This window comes from Anomalospiza imberbis, chromosome 10 (assembly GCF_031753505.1).
Source record: "Anomalospiza imberbis isolate Cuckoo-Finch-1a 21T00152 chromosome 10, ASM3175350v1, whole genome shotgun sequence".
NCBI lineage: Eukaryota > Metazoa > Chordata > Aves > Passeriformes > Viduidae > Anomalospiza > Anomalospiza imberbis.
The window spans coordinates 2128623-2143366 of record NC_089690.1 but is presented as its reverse complement, the minus strand read 5'-3'; the positions used below and the strand labels follow the sequence as shown (position 1 = coordinate 2143366).

General features: G+C 42.1%; 1 long non-coding RNA gene across 1 annotated transcript; it reads right to left on the bottom strand.

The window, feature by feature from the left end:
- Positions 1-236: 236 nt before the first annotated feature.
- LOC137479547 (uncharacterized) lies at positions 237-14109 on the bottom strand. The gene is made up of 3 exons (XR_011002326.1): positions 13695-14109; positions 5553-5772; positions 237-1188 (listed from the first exon to the last, which is right to left on the bottom strand). It is a non-coding gene; the product is annotated as an uncharacterized lncRNA (long non-coding RNA).
- Between the last annotated feature and the right edge of the window lie 635 nt (positions 14110-14744).

The window sequence follows — 14744 nt, the reverse complement described above, 5'->3', positions numbered from 1 at the left end:
GGAGGCCTCTTTAGGCATCAGCTTCCCCCCACAATGCATTCCCTACCCTTTTTCCATAAACTGCTTTTTCTGGAGCTGAGCTTAGTTATGAACCCTCAGGCCCCACTAACTGAGTTTAGCCCCACATCTGCCCAACCCACCCATGGATTTGCCCATCAATTTTCCAGTAACAACTTTGTGTCCTCAAGTCACACAGGATGGAGCAAAGACCTAAAAAACCACAGCACAGAAGTATCCACCTCCCAAAAATTACTCTTTCAGCTTCCTGGGAATGAGAAAAATAAGGCTGCCATCCCTAAAAACCTGCTTAAGGTTTTGTCAGACTGGCCATGATCTTGACTGCCAGGAAAACAAATCCTTTCTGAGCTCGTAGCCCTCAGTTACTATCTCAGTGATTTAATTAAAAAGGAAAAGTTTCCTCCTACAGCCGGCAGGCACCTGGAAGTATTGGACAATTGGAAAGAAGAGCAAAACAGCTCAGGGATATTGTTATAAACATCTGGGTATGAAAAAAATCTTCATAAATTGTGTGGACCAAATGCTGAATTTTAAACTAGGCCCAAACCAGAAACTCATTTCCTTGAATTTAACCTGGACTGCAGAGGCTGCAATCCCCACCTCCAAAACAGCATTTTCAGCATCCCTGCGTGCAAAATGTGCTTTATGCTTAGGAAAAACAGCCCGTCCTTGTGTATCCAAAGCCAGGATTTTGGGCTCACCCAGCTCAAACTCCCCAGACTTATCAGGAGCAAACAGAACCACCTGGAGCCTCTCACAAAGGTAAACAAAATCCAACTTGTATCGAAGAGCTTTTGTCCTCTCACTGCACCAGGGGGGAAATGGAGTTGACAGCTCTCCTGGAGAATTCCAGAGAAATGTCCCGAGCCAAATTCCAGCGGGAGAGCCCTCCCTGAGCCTCTGCCCTGCTCCTTTGTCAAACAGAGACCTCTTCTCCTCACACAAATGGGAAATAAAGGGCACAGCTCCAGCTGGGATCCAGCTGAAGGAATAAACTCTTGTTTTCTCTGGAGCTGGGGAAGTTGTCTTTGTCTTGGGGTGAATTCAGAACACCAATAAAGCCTGGAGCACACTCATTACTCTTCATGAATGCTCAAAAAACACAGAGGAAAATCTGCTTTTTACCTTTGGTAGCAACAGCGTCATTTCACCAGTGATGTCTCCAAAAGCCTAATGGAAAGAGATTTTCATGGATTCAGGAAAGAGACCTTGGAAACTGCTCCATTCCTGAATTCATCCATTTCTTTGGAACCCCAAATGATAATAACAAATCATCATTATTTCGATTTGTGGGTAGGTTTTTCTAGAAAGCACTGGAAACCTTCCAGCTCCAAAGCAGATTCCTGAAGGAGAATGGAAGCAAAAACATTTCCCTCAACCAGAGCTTTTACAAAGAGATGTTTTACCAAAGAAAAAAAAAAAAAAGGCATTTCCTTAAGCATCAGCACACAAGTTTCTCTCACAATCATTTTGCACCTTTTTAAATTACAGCACTTTTAGAGAATTCATTCCTATTTTCACCTTGGATGTCCCAAGAAGCCTCTTTTGGGCTGGAATGGCTCCTACTTTTTCTACCCTGAGAAAAATACCTCAAGCTCCATTATTTTTTTTTTAATGTCATTTTTATTCAGCGCTTGACACCGGCGCCAAACCCCAGAACACTGCAGAATTTTACTTTTAAAGAGGTGTTTTTATCAAGCAGCTGTTCTCATCCTCCTGTAATATCTCATTTTCCCAGCAGTTGATTAAAATCCATCCTGTTTCACTGGGATACACCCAGTGACACTCCCCTGCTACAGAGATACACAGAGGAGATAAAAGAAAATAATATATCACTGGCAGTGCTCGGAACATTGGTAAAAGCAGATATTCAGCACCTACTTATCTTTTATGTATACAGATATCCGTGGTGACAAATAGCCTATTATGGTCTGTGATTGACTGAAAATTGGGAGCAGAAGCTGGAAAAGAATCGTGAATAACTCTGAGGAGCAGTTCCTGCTGATATTTCACATTATGCACTCGCAGATTGCCCGCAGGGAAAGGGAAATAGGAAAGAAAACAATTTCGTTTGAGTGTGGCTCCAGCTAAAACTGGAGGTGCTTGTGGATTCTTCCAGCAATTAATCCAATTTACAGGATTTGGGTTTGGCACTGGATGAAATTCCAGCATCCAGGTATTTCTCCAGCAGGACCAGGAGGCCTTGACCCTACAGGGCTTATCAGAAAAGAGGGTGAGGACTGCAACAGAACTCGCTAAATAATTAAAAAGTCATAAATACATCAGAGGTTTTTGTCTCGGAGCTCAAGGACACTTGTGTCCAACACCTTCCGTCAAATCCTCACAGCTGGCGGGGAAAAATCCTTGAGCTCCTTCTTGGGTCTCTAAGTTTTCATAGAGACAGGGTAACTGAGAGGTGTTTTAAAAGATTTTACTTTATTATCAGTCTCGATGAATAGTGAGACACGAGAGATGTAAATCTTAATGCTCTTTCATCAGAAGTGAACTTATTTCTTGGTTATAATACTTTATAAATGTTTTTCAGCTTATTAGCTGAAAAATTCTTTACAAATCCATTTCCCACACTCCTCCTTGGGTTTCTGCTCACTTTCCACTTGGGCGAATTCCCATTTTATTTTTCAGGGAATGCAGCCCTCAGTGGTGTCCCTGGGAGTTTTGATGTTGACGTCTAAGGATCCAAATGTCACAATCCAGAGACAGCCTGCAGAGAAACTGAAGTTTTGGCACCCAAAATCCATTTTGGTGCAAATCCCAATCAGGCTGCGGTTTCACTGTGTGTACTGGAATGTTTTACAGCAAATTTCCAGCAGCTGTATCCCGAATCTGTCAGAGTTGGGCACCAAATCCTAAAACTCACAGTTAGATCTGGTGAATTAACCAAGGCTTCTGCAGCCATACAAATTAGCAAACCTTTTATAAAAGTTACTTTTGTCCTAATTACTTTCCACCTTCCCATCCCCAGACTTAAAGCTATAAACTCCTCTCCTCAGACAGATAAATCCATAATTATCCAACAGAGATTTCTTTGCCTTGGTTTTTTTGTGAGCATCAGCTGCCAGAGAGGAGATGCTGCTCCCATCCTGCTGATCTCATCCAAAATTGCTGTTCCTGCTACCCCAGCAGATCATCACTCTTTTCGTCCTCTTCCTTCATTCCTCCCAATCCATCACTGACTCGGGAGAGCTCTCGGAATGTTTGGGATCCATCATTTACATGGGCAAGAAATTCAGATTTAAGCTCCCTTAATAATTCTTCACCCATCAAGCCATCAGTCTCTTTAGTCCTTTCATCATTTTTGTTGCTCTGCTGGGAATGCATTCCTGCTTTTCCCAAATTTTCCAGACTGAAGTGCTCAGCTGAGAATGCAGCGTTTCACCTGCCCTCCCACAGGAGCTCAATCAGAAAACAAACTCCTCCTCTTTTACCAATTATCCAAAATCAGAATTGTTTTATTTGCCACTTTTTTAGTTCAAATTCCAGCACCTAAAGTTTGAAAATCATTGAATCAGCTTTGCAGATGTTTAGGGATTATTTTCTTCTCAGTTCTAGATTTTTTTTTTTTTTTTGCAAGAAGTTCAGGTTTGAAAAAAGCTGGAAACATCAAACTTCATTGAATTGGCTGCATTTTATCTCAAAAAAAAAAAAAAGAAAATATGACAAAAGCAATTTGATTGCCATGCAAACAAAAAAAAAAAAGAATAATGATTTGCTTTCTGATTCCTATTGAATATTTTTGCTCAGCTCCTTGAACTTCTCATTTCACCAAAACAAACGCTCCAAGGACTCCTCATTCAGGCTGTGACCAGATCCAAAGCAGTTTTCTCATGGACACAAACTGATTTAGGCTCATCTGAAGCTTTAAAAAACACTTTTGGGGGGAAGCTCTGGAGATCCCTTCTGTCTTTCTGATGCTCCTGAATCTTTCTTCTCTCCAGGCCTGGGGTTTTCCATGGGAGCACTGAATTCTGAGGTGAAAAGTCACCTTTCAAAGGCTCACAAAGGAGGTCAGGAGCAGCTCAGATGCTTTTCGAGCTGAATAAACACCAACAACCTCTGGAAACCCAACTTTCCCCAGCATCGAGTGAAGTTCCTGAAACAACACTTTGAACCCTGCGCTCATTTCAAGCTGTTAAAAATCACCTCATCCCTTCCACTCAATAATTTTCTGATTTATTACAGAAAGGTGAGAGGTCCTCCCTGCCCTCACCAATTACCTGAGCCCTGGGTGCGCTCTGATGTGTCTTTGCATGAATAACTTTGTTTTCAGACTTCCTCGTCCTTCTCTAACTTGAATTATTTGTCAAACAAGAGCAATTTTCCCCTCGCAGAAGGCAGCTAATTAGCGTGGCAGGCTGTCACTTTGTCACACCGTGGTGACAAACAATGCAGGAGATTAAAGAGTTGCTAATTGGCTGATACTTTTAGTAGCAATTTCAGCCTGTTAATGCAGCAAGAAAACATCTAAAAGTTGTTTTGATCAGGCTACGGAAAAAAAAAAATTCAACAAAATCAGCTTTTTCCAAGAGGAAGAGTCCCCACAGGAGAAATCCCAAAGGCAGGAAGCCCTTCCAATATGGGATTAAGGAAAATTATTGCTGTGTGTTTTGTAGGAATGTTCTGCCAGAAGAAAGTTTATTGTAAATTATTCTTGGATTTAGGGCCTTTATTAAAGACCTGCATTTCCAGATTACAGAGTCATCGGTGCTTTCTAAATGGGCATTCAACAATGAAGACTAGAGGGATTTGGGATTTTGTTGGGTGGATTTTTTAATGTTAAAAACATCGTGGAATCACAGAATTATTTGGGTTGGAAGGGACCTTAAAAATCATTTTATTCCACCCCTGCCATGGCAGGGACACCTTCCTCTGTCTCAGGTTCTCTAAGATGGCCTTGGACACTTCCAGGAATCCAGGGGCAGCCACACCTGCTCTGGGAATTCCATCCCAGCTCCTCCCCACCCTCACAGGGAGGAATTTCTTCCATATTTAACCTAAATTTCCTTTCTGCCAGTCTGAAGTGTTTCCCCCTTGCCAGTGTCTCTCCAGTTCTTCTCCATCTTCCTCAGAGTTTCCTTCAGATCCGAGGAATTCTGAACTACTCCGACGTGAAACTCTGACCAAAAAATTGCCCCAAAACAATTCAAAACTTCTCCACAGCCCCTGAGGATGAGTTAGGAAAGCCTGAGACAGGATAAAATGGCCTTTCAGTTACCAACAATTAAGCAGCACAAGACAAGATAATCAGGGTAATTAACATTTAGACAAAGGCAGGGTTATAAAAACCAACAGCATTAATTTTGTGGCACTTGGTAAACACAGAGATTGCAGTGGGTGGGAGCAGCGAGGTCAGTGCTCAGTGTTCATCCCCACACTTGCCAGACCCCTGAGGAAAATCAAACTTTATCAGCTGAAAACACAGCAGAGAATTGTTCTGAAAACCCCCGGAGCGGTCCCTTCTTCTGGGAAGGAAAACCAGAGAGACAGAAACATTTAGAAATATAAACAATACTCACAGTTTGGGGAATATTGGGATGCAAAAGTCTGGATGAGCTTCAATCCTGTTTTTCATTGCCAAGGCCTTGGTAAATCTTCATATTTCTTAAGAAATCCTGGAATGAAGCTGGTAAATAACTCCACTTGGGAAGATGTTGTCTCCTACCCTGTCCGGATCAGTTCAAATGAGTCAGAGCTGCTCTTTCACTTCAGCTGCTTTCACCTGGAATTTCCTGGTTCCTGCAAGGAAAACAAGGAAAAAAAATAAACCATGAAAAGCACCTCCATTTAATGATAAACAATACAGAGGCTGAGGCAGCCTCCCTGAAATGCAAAAATTCAGAATTTTTTAGATATCCAAAAGGGCTCAGGCAGGGATCTGCCATCCTCTGGAGAGTACTTTTAATTAGGAAAACATCCTGGCAAAAATGGGCATGGAATTGGCCAAATGTGGATGTCAAAACTAATGGAAAATCCCAAGAATACCAGTATTGCTGGGAAGCAGAGCTGGAAGCTCATTTTTATCAACAGAATCATTGATATAAAAACCCACAGGAATTAATGAAAGTTTCTTTCCTGACTTTCTGCTCCAGGTTCTCTCCTGCAGGAGCTGAACACTCCACAATGCAAGAAGAGGGAATTTGGAAATGTGGCAGATCCAGGGTCCCACCTGCCTGGCTCAGCCATTCCCTGGATAATCAGCAAGGACAGAACACCTTGGCCAGAGAAAAGGAGACATTAATGAGGTTTCTGCTGGCAAATTTTTGCTTTTTGGCACCTTCAGCTCAAGATCAAGCCACTGCTGGTTTTATTCCCCCTTCAAAAGCTCAAAACCTTCTCCTGAAGGGATCCAGGAAAAAAAAAATAGGGAATTTATGTGTTTTGGGGCATCCAAATGTTCCCACTCTATATTTTTCCTCTACTTTCCGGATTAAGCTCAACACAATCACTGACACATCATTATTACTCATTAAAGGAGGAAAAGAATCCCACAGAAGAATCATTAAAGGAGAAAAAGAATCCCACAAAAGAATCCCCCAGAACAAATTCCAGCTCCAGGCAAAGCTCCCGAATTCTTTCCAGCTCCTTCCCAATTTAAGGCACCAATTGAAACCATTCTGCTCCTTGCATCAACAAATGAAGGGTAATTATGTTGTTCCCTCAACCTTGTGCTCACAGATTGCATTGATCTTCATTATATTAATAAGTCAAATGATTCCTCCCTTTCTGCTGGCTGTGGAAGCAGGGAATTACCCAGGAATGGATAAACTGGGATGCTGGGAATTGAATAAATCCCTTTTTCCCCCCTCTTGCTTGTTTACCATTAATGGTTGTACTTCATCTGCTGCTTAACGCCATTAGTACCTAAATGGGTGATATTAATTCAGGATAATTAATTACAGAATCTCTAAGGCAAAACCACGGGAATGGCTGCAGAATTCAGACCAAATTCCAGAGGATAAATAATTCCTGCAGGCTGTGGGGTGCAGACTCAACTCCTTGCTCCACACTTTCCAGAGAAGGAAGCCATGGAAATGCAATAAAAACTGATAATTCCTGCTTGAGTGAAGCAGCTGGGAATTCTCAAGCATCCCTAATTCTTGCTAAATCCCCCTGAGAACCTGAGCTCACCCCATAACCAATCTGTCTGGAAAACAGGAGAATATTTCAGGAAGAACTCTCTGCCTGCATTTAACTCAGTGCCCTCCCGATCTGGAATTCATCACTTTTTACCCTCCTCCATTTCCCAACAATTTTCCTGGAAAGAGAGAGAGAGCAGAGAGCTCAAAAATATAACTGTGAAGAAGCAGAGGGGGAAAAAAAAGCATTTAAACTTTGATCCATCCTCGTGCAGCTATTTTAGATGCTGCATGTGCAAGAAATTCTGGACAAAATTGGCTTGTCACTTGTGCTAGGAACTGATTTTGTTTTTAAAATGTAAATGTATAAAATCCTCCTTCTTTTAAGCAAATTTAAAAAGTCATCTGTGAGCCTGCAATGTTTTAGAAACATAAGTTCTAACAAAGGAGTAATTAATCCAACAGTATATGAGTCCTATATGAACAAAAATCTTGCTTTATGCATAGTTTTATTTCTTTTGTGTTCAAATCTCATTTTTAGGGTGGTTGAATAACCAGGAAAAAAGTGGGGAAAAATAACTGGTGGTTAAATAACCAGGAAAAAAGTGGGGAAAAAGAACTTACAGAGAACAAAGCAGGTTTTGTCAGTATTCTACCCATGATAATCCAGTGTAATCTGCTGGAAATTTAACCTCTTATTAATAGGAAGGAGAAATATGAGAAGAGTCTAAGAGAGCTGCTAATGGGGTTAATTTAGCACAGATTTTAATTACACCAACCCAGCCATTCCGAGCTGTTCTGCTGAGATCTGAGCAGAGTTTATCTCCCAAGGCACAAGCTAAAGTGTAAAAAATGAGAAATAAAACAATGTGCCATCTTCTTAAATGACAAACAAGACAATTTCAAGACATATTAAACATTAAATAATGAATCTTGCAGAATATTAAATCCTTCAAGCCCCATTTGAGATCTTCAGCTGAGCCAACCACCTACCCTGGGAATGTCCCTCATGGAGGAAAGTTGGATCAATCCTTGAGACCTTTAAATCTCAGCCATTAACTCTTTCTCAATGCCATTTTTCCCAGTACAATAATGAAGTTTGATGGGGTTTTGTTGGTTTGTTTTTTTTTCCAAATATTTCTAAGTAGCTTTACTAGAATAAATCACAGTTTTGTTTTCAGAAGCAGCAAATGAGATCCATTTATTTTCCCAGATTCCACATCAGGCAGGATCAGGCACCCCCCTCAGAGGGAGGGACACAGCCAAACCCATTCTTCTGAATCTGTTTCCCTATTTTATTTTTAAAGGGAAATTTTAACCTTTTGGTTAACCAGAGCTATCACACTTTTCTATTTGATTTTTCACATAATTTGTAGGAGCTGCTGAGACACTTGGGTCAAGCCAGCAGCTCTGCAGCCATGGACCTTGAGCATGAGTTGTGATGAATAATTCATTCTCAGAGACTTCTGCCTTTGCATCCCAGCCTGGAAAAGCCTGAAGGAACCTGGAAAAGCCTAAAGGAAAAGCCAGAAGGAACCTGGAAAAACCTAAAGGAAGCTAGAAAAGCATGAAGGAACCCAGAAAAACCTGAAAGAACCTGAAGGAACATGGAAAAGACTGAAGGAACCTAAAAAAATCAGAAGGAAGCTGGAAAAGCCAGAAGGAACCTGGAAAATACTGAAGGAAAAGCTTGAAGGAACACAGAAAAACCTGAAGGAACCTGGAAAAGCCAGAAGGAACCTGGAAAAGCCAGAAGGAAGCTGGAAAAGCCAGAAGGAACCTGGAAAAACCTGAAGGAAGCACAAATTCTGCATCCCAAGAGAAAAGGAGGCTCAGAAGGGAATTTATTTCTCTCTGCAATCACCTGAAGGAAGGTTGGGGTCAGTTTTTCTTCAGGAATCACCGATAGGACAAGAAGAAATGACATCAAGTTGTGCCAGGGGAGGTTTAGGTTGGATGTGATGGAAAGTTTCTCCACAGAAAGGGTTGTCCAACCCTGGCACAGCTTCCCAGGGCAGGGGAGGAGTCCCCATCCCTGCAGGGATTTGAAAGCCCTGCAGTTGTGGCACTTCAGGGATCCCAGAGATCCATTCCTACCTAGAGAATTCTGTGACTCCACAAAAAAATACAAACCACTTTGCTCTCCCAAATTTCAAGGAAAAACGATGGTACTGCATCCCAGCTTGGCTTCCACCAGAGTGCCTGTCCTTGCAGGCTAAACAATCCAAAATCCTTGGGAGTGTGTGGTAAATAAACTGCTGGGGGCTGCCGCGGTGGGGATGGGAGCAGGGATATTCATAGAGCATCAAGCTGTCATTCCCACAAAATGATGTTTTTTTAAACTAGAGATGCTTCAGAAAGTGCCTTAAAACACGGCAGTCTTTCAGACAATTTTCCCATGTTATAACATCCCAAAGGAGAAGGGATGAGGGCTGTACTTGAGTGCAAAAGGACAAAAAAAGGGCATTTGGAAAATCTGCAGTGATGTAATTACCAGTGCGACAATTGCTGTTTGTAAAAGCCTGGAAACAAAGGAATAGGAAACAAAGGAATGGGGAATTCAGGAGCTCCATGAATGTTTACTGAATTTAAACCTCCCCTTTTAACTCGGAGCACTCCCAGCTTTGATTCAATTGCTTTCAAGTTATATTCATTTAAACAATCCTCAAACCAAAGTAGGATTGAACATCATGAAGCACTGGTGAAACTGGAGTCTGGCGAGTGGCAATTCTTCTTATGAGAGAATCATGGATTGGTTTGGGATGGAAGGGACCTGAAATCCCATCCCAGCCCACCCCTGCCATGGCAGGGACACCTCCCACTGTCCCAGGCTGCTCCAAGCCCCTTCCAACCTGGTCTTGGGCACTGCCAGGGATCCAGGGGCAGCCACAGCTGCTCTGGGAATTCCATTGCAACCCCTCCCACCCTCACAGCCAGGAATTCCTTCCCAAATCCCATCTAACCCTGCTCTCTGTCCATTTGAAGCCATTCCCTGTGTCCTGTCCCTCCATCCCTTCTCCAAAGTCTCTCTCCATCTTTCCTGCAGCTCCTCCAGGCCACAGAGAGGTCACCCCAAAGCTTCTCCTCTCCAGGCTGGACAACCCCAGCTCTGCCAGCCTTTCCTCCCAGCAGAGCTGCTCCACCCCTCAGATCATCCTGGTACCTCCTCTGGAGATTTCTTCAAATATTTCCACGAAAAACTCCAAAAAGTCCCATTTTCTCATGGACACCACGTTGTGGTTGGCACCTGCGTGTCCTTACCCTCAGCAGGCCACAGACGCTCCTGAACACCTCTGGTAAGCCCAAATCCCATTTTCCAGGGAGGGAATAAATTCCTATTCAGCCTTAAAATCTGTCCTCTATTCTCCCAATCCCCATCAGATTTATGGGATTATTTCACCTGAAGCTCACCATGCAAATATTTCATTCAACTCCAATGAAACCGAAAAAAAAGAAGGAAGTGTTGTTCTTATTTCAGCCCCAGTGCCAAATTTATTGCTTTATTACTGATTGAAAGTATCAATTTTAATACTCAATTACTGGTGATATAACTGGGATTTATTATCTGTGGGTAGGACTTCAGCACCATTTTAAAATTTATGCTTGTGCCTGGAAAATCTTCATCATTTCCTAATTAACATGCAGGATATTAAACAAATTTAAGCTTTTCAAGCTAATATTTTATGAAAGAGCAAGAGGAAAGAGTGTCCCACAAAATAGGAATTAATTATTTAAATTCTTTAAAATTACACCATTCATTTTAAGTAAAATAAATCTGGAAGATTCGATGAGAAATCAGAGAATACTCTGGACGAATTGTTTTAATAGAAGGTAAAAGCAATTAAAACCATCTTTTAGCATTATTATTTCATATCAATTTACTTGCAGCTTGTACTAATTACTCCAGTCAGTGCATCCAGTAATGCAACAATATTATCAGAAAAATCATTATAAATATTCCCTTATTTTAAAGTTTTATCGATTCATTTTACCTCTTGTCTCCCCTACAATGATTTTTTACATTTCTAAATTTAAAGTATTTTTAAATGCCATTAGTGCCTCATGAAAAAAAAATAATAATAATGATGGGAAAGCAAGGAGATTTCAAGAAAAACAACAAGAAATGTCCCGAGGGCTGTCTGGTCAGTGCTGCTGCCTCTTTATCTCATTCCAGCAAGGAACAAACCCCTGGCACTGTGATTTTCCACACATTTTCTCTGTGTGTTCCTTGCAGCTCAAGCCTCATCCCCTGGCCCGGAGCAATCCTGGCTGTGACTGATACAGGAATAGCCAGAATGGGAGACAAACTCCTGGAAAAAGCCAAATATTCCATGGAGAAGTGTGGGAATAAATCACATGGACTCCATCTTCTCCATGGTGGAAAAAGCCATGAATAAAATCTTTATTCACATTTTTATCCAGTTTTGCAGGCCTCGTGGGTGACTCCAATTGGTCAGTGATTTTCTCGCCAATTACTTTATTTGTAACGAGTTGTTATTCTGTATTCATTGGCACTCAAACCCCAGGGTGTACGAGCTGAAAAGTTGTTTGTGAGAGATAGTTTTCATTTTTCTAACGGTGTAAAAACAGTTTATACAGGTGCTGGTTTTTTTTACCCAGGGATAGATCGTTATGTTAACGAACTGCTCACACCAGGATTGCTTTCACTTGGGAACCTGCAAAGGGCCACCTTGACAAGGCCAGGCACTGATTCCAGGAGAGCAGGCTTGATTTTATGAAGCCTTTTTTATAATTTTTCTACCTTACAGCAACAGAAAAGGATCCCACACGGTTTGTTTTCTCTACAAAACCCTTCTGGAGGTGTCCTGAGGGCTTCAAAGGATGTTCTGCTGCATCCACAGCCACTCCCTTCAGGGTTCTCACACCTTTCCCTCTTCCCTTTCCTCCCTGAACAGCCAAAATTTAAGGTGAAAATACAGAAATTGTTTGAGCTCATAAATGTGCAGAAAGTTTCCCAACACTCAAAATCAAACATTTTAAATTGAAATTATTATCTATTCTCTGGGACACTCTTTTCTCTTGCTCCTTCATGAAATTTTAGCTTTAAAAGATTAAATTTGTTTCAGATCCTGCGTGTTAATTAGAAAACTATGAAGATTGTCCATGGCTTTCCTCCCCCCACTTTTAAGAGCTCTTACTGGAACTGACCTCACACGTCACTGAACATTAATTCATTTAAAATTTTGGCAATAATAGATCCATTTCCCAAAGTCTGGGAGTTAATAGTTTTTATTTTAGTGGAGCCAGGCATACAATGCAGCTGGGAGCAGTTAATCCAATTGTCTTCCCCTCCAAGGTTTGATATTCCCAAAATATTTTGGGAGATGTGGAATAATTGAGCTGTGAGCTGCACACACAACCACCAACCTCATCCCATCACACTTCCCTTCCCAGAAAACCACAAAATCTCCTGGTAGGACTCAGCAAAAGATCAGAATCTGAGGCTTTTTGGGATATTTACCCCAAATGTTGGTTAAGGAGCTGATCCCTCCAAACTAAAATACTTCAGTCCAACACAAAAGTTGCCTTCATTATTTTCACCACCCCCAAAAAAGGCTGTTTCCACGTTTGGGGAACTGCTCAGGAAAAATGGGAGCAGGACATTTTGCACACCAGGAATGTGCCACATTTTCAAGCTGAAACATCAAGTTGAATTTACTTGGCAACTCCTATAAACAAAATAATTTCACATCAGGAATAAAACGTTACAGCAGAACAAAATAAAACCGGAGCTTGACCCAATTTCACATTCCCTCGGTGAAGTTTAGAGGGTAAAAAAACAAAGAAACTTCTTTTAAGCCAAAAAAATAATGTAGAAAGTTAACGGGAAAGATTTAAATTAAAGTGGAATTAAATGGAAGATTTGGAACTACGCAAAAAAGCAGCTCAGCTTTTCAGGGTAATGGTGAAACATTGTCCCTCCAGGTGCTCTTAAAGGAATAAAGGCAGTAATGGAGCCATGAATCACCCACTCAAACATCCCAGCTCCAGAGCAGAGACAGTGGGGATGGAAGAGCAGCCAAATCCCAAAAACCCAATCATGCCCTGGCTTTACATTCATTCAATTTTTGTGGTTTATTATTTATTCAATTTAGGGGTGGGAACAGAGGTAACATTTCATGAAAGAAACCACTTGAAGACATTTTGCTGTCTATACTGTGCCCCCCAAAAGGCAAAATCCTGGGAGGAGAGGAGGAGAGAAGGAGAGAAGGGGAAAGGAAGGGAAAGGAGAGGCGAGGAAGGGAAAGGAGAGGCGAGGAAGGGAAAGGAGAGGTGAGGAAGGGAAAGGAGAGGCGAGGAAAGAAAGGAAAGGGAAAGGGAAAGGGAAAGGGAAAGGGAAAGGGAAAGGGAAAGGGAAAGGGAAAGGGAAAGGGAAAGGAAAAGGGAAAGGGAAAGGAAAAGGGAAAGGAAAAGGGAAAGGGAAAGGGAAGAAAGGAGAAAGGGGAAAGGAGGAAAATACCATCATAAACAAATTCATTGGACAGAGCTACCAAAGTGGGCCCTAAAAACAAATATTCTTCAAAGTTTAACTGAAATCTATTCAGAAGAGGAAAAACCTACCAGAGCAGGTGCACAAAACCTTGTAAGGCAAACACAGCCTTGGTTTCTTTGCTGTTCTTTGGAGGTCAAAATGTGAAAAGCTGAGTAAGCAGAACAAAAAATAGTTAGTGAAATGCAGGAGGAAATGTGGTCAGCAGCTCACTAAAGCAGCATTATTCACCTGGACTTTGTCTATTTAGCTCAGTTAAATTCATGATCCATAAAACAGAGAGCAATAAAATCCATTTTTTTGTTGTTGCTGCAGTGTTGAATTAAAGTATCGCTAATGCTTGAGAAAACATTGCTCTCACTCAGCCAGTGTTGTGGGTTTTTTAATCAGGAAGCTGAGCAATTGCAGGTTGTTATTTCCCCTTGACAAGTTTCAACCCAAGCCTCTTTCAATGCCCTGGTACCTTAAAGACTCCCGTGAGTGCAAGAGGCCGAGCTCCAGCACCAAGACAGAGCTCCAAACTATTACACAAAGAATTTGCAGGGTTTTAGCAAAGTTTTTTGGGTTGCAGCCCAAAAATGGGGCTGCCAATGATGAAGGCAATCCCTGCACCATTCCTGCCCTCCAGGACTGGGACATGGGCACGTCCCTCCTGGGGAAACGCCAAGCTGAGTGTGGTGTGTGGGGAGGAGAAGCAGCAGAATGGGGATCCTGGTGTCCCCCTGTACTCTCCTGCTCCCGTGGGACATGGACCAGGGCTGGCCTTGGCTGGGCTAATGGTTGGACTCAACCTTAGAGGGCTTTTCTTACCCAAACAACTCCATGGGTGCTGTTCCTCAGCCTCTCCAAGGTTCTTCAACCTCTCTGAGCTTGGCTCTGCAGTGAGGTTTTGAGTTGTTTTCCAAGACATTCTGTGCTGACATTTCTGGTGTTATTTCTCCCATGCTCCCCCATTAGCCAGAAAACTGCTGGAGATTCCCAGTGGGAAACTTCACCTGTGCCTCTGGAGCAGCTGGCTGAGGAGATCCCACTGTGGCCAGATGAAGGGCTTTAAACTCTGAGTGGATTTATGGTGGCTATTGGTGTGAAATTCCTCCCTGGGAGGGTGGGGAGGGGCTGGG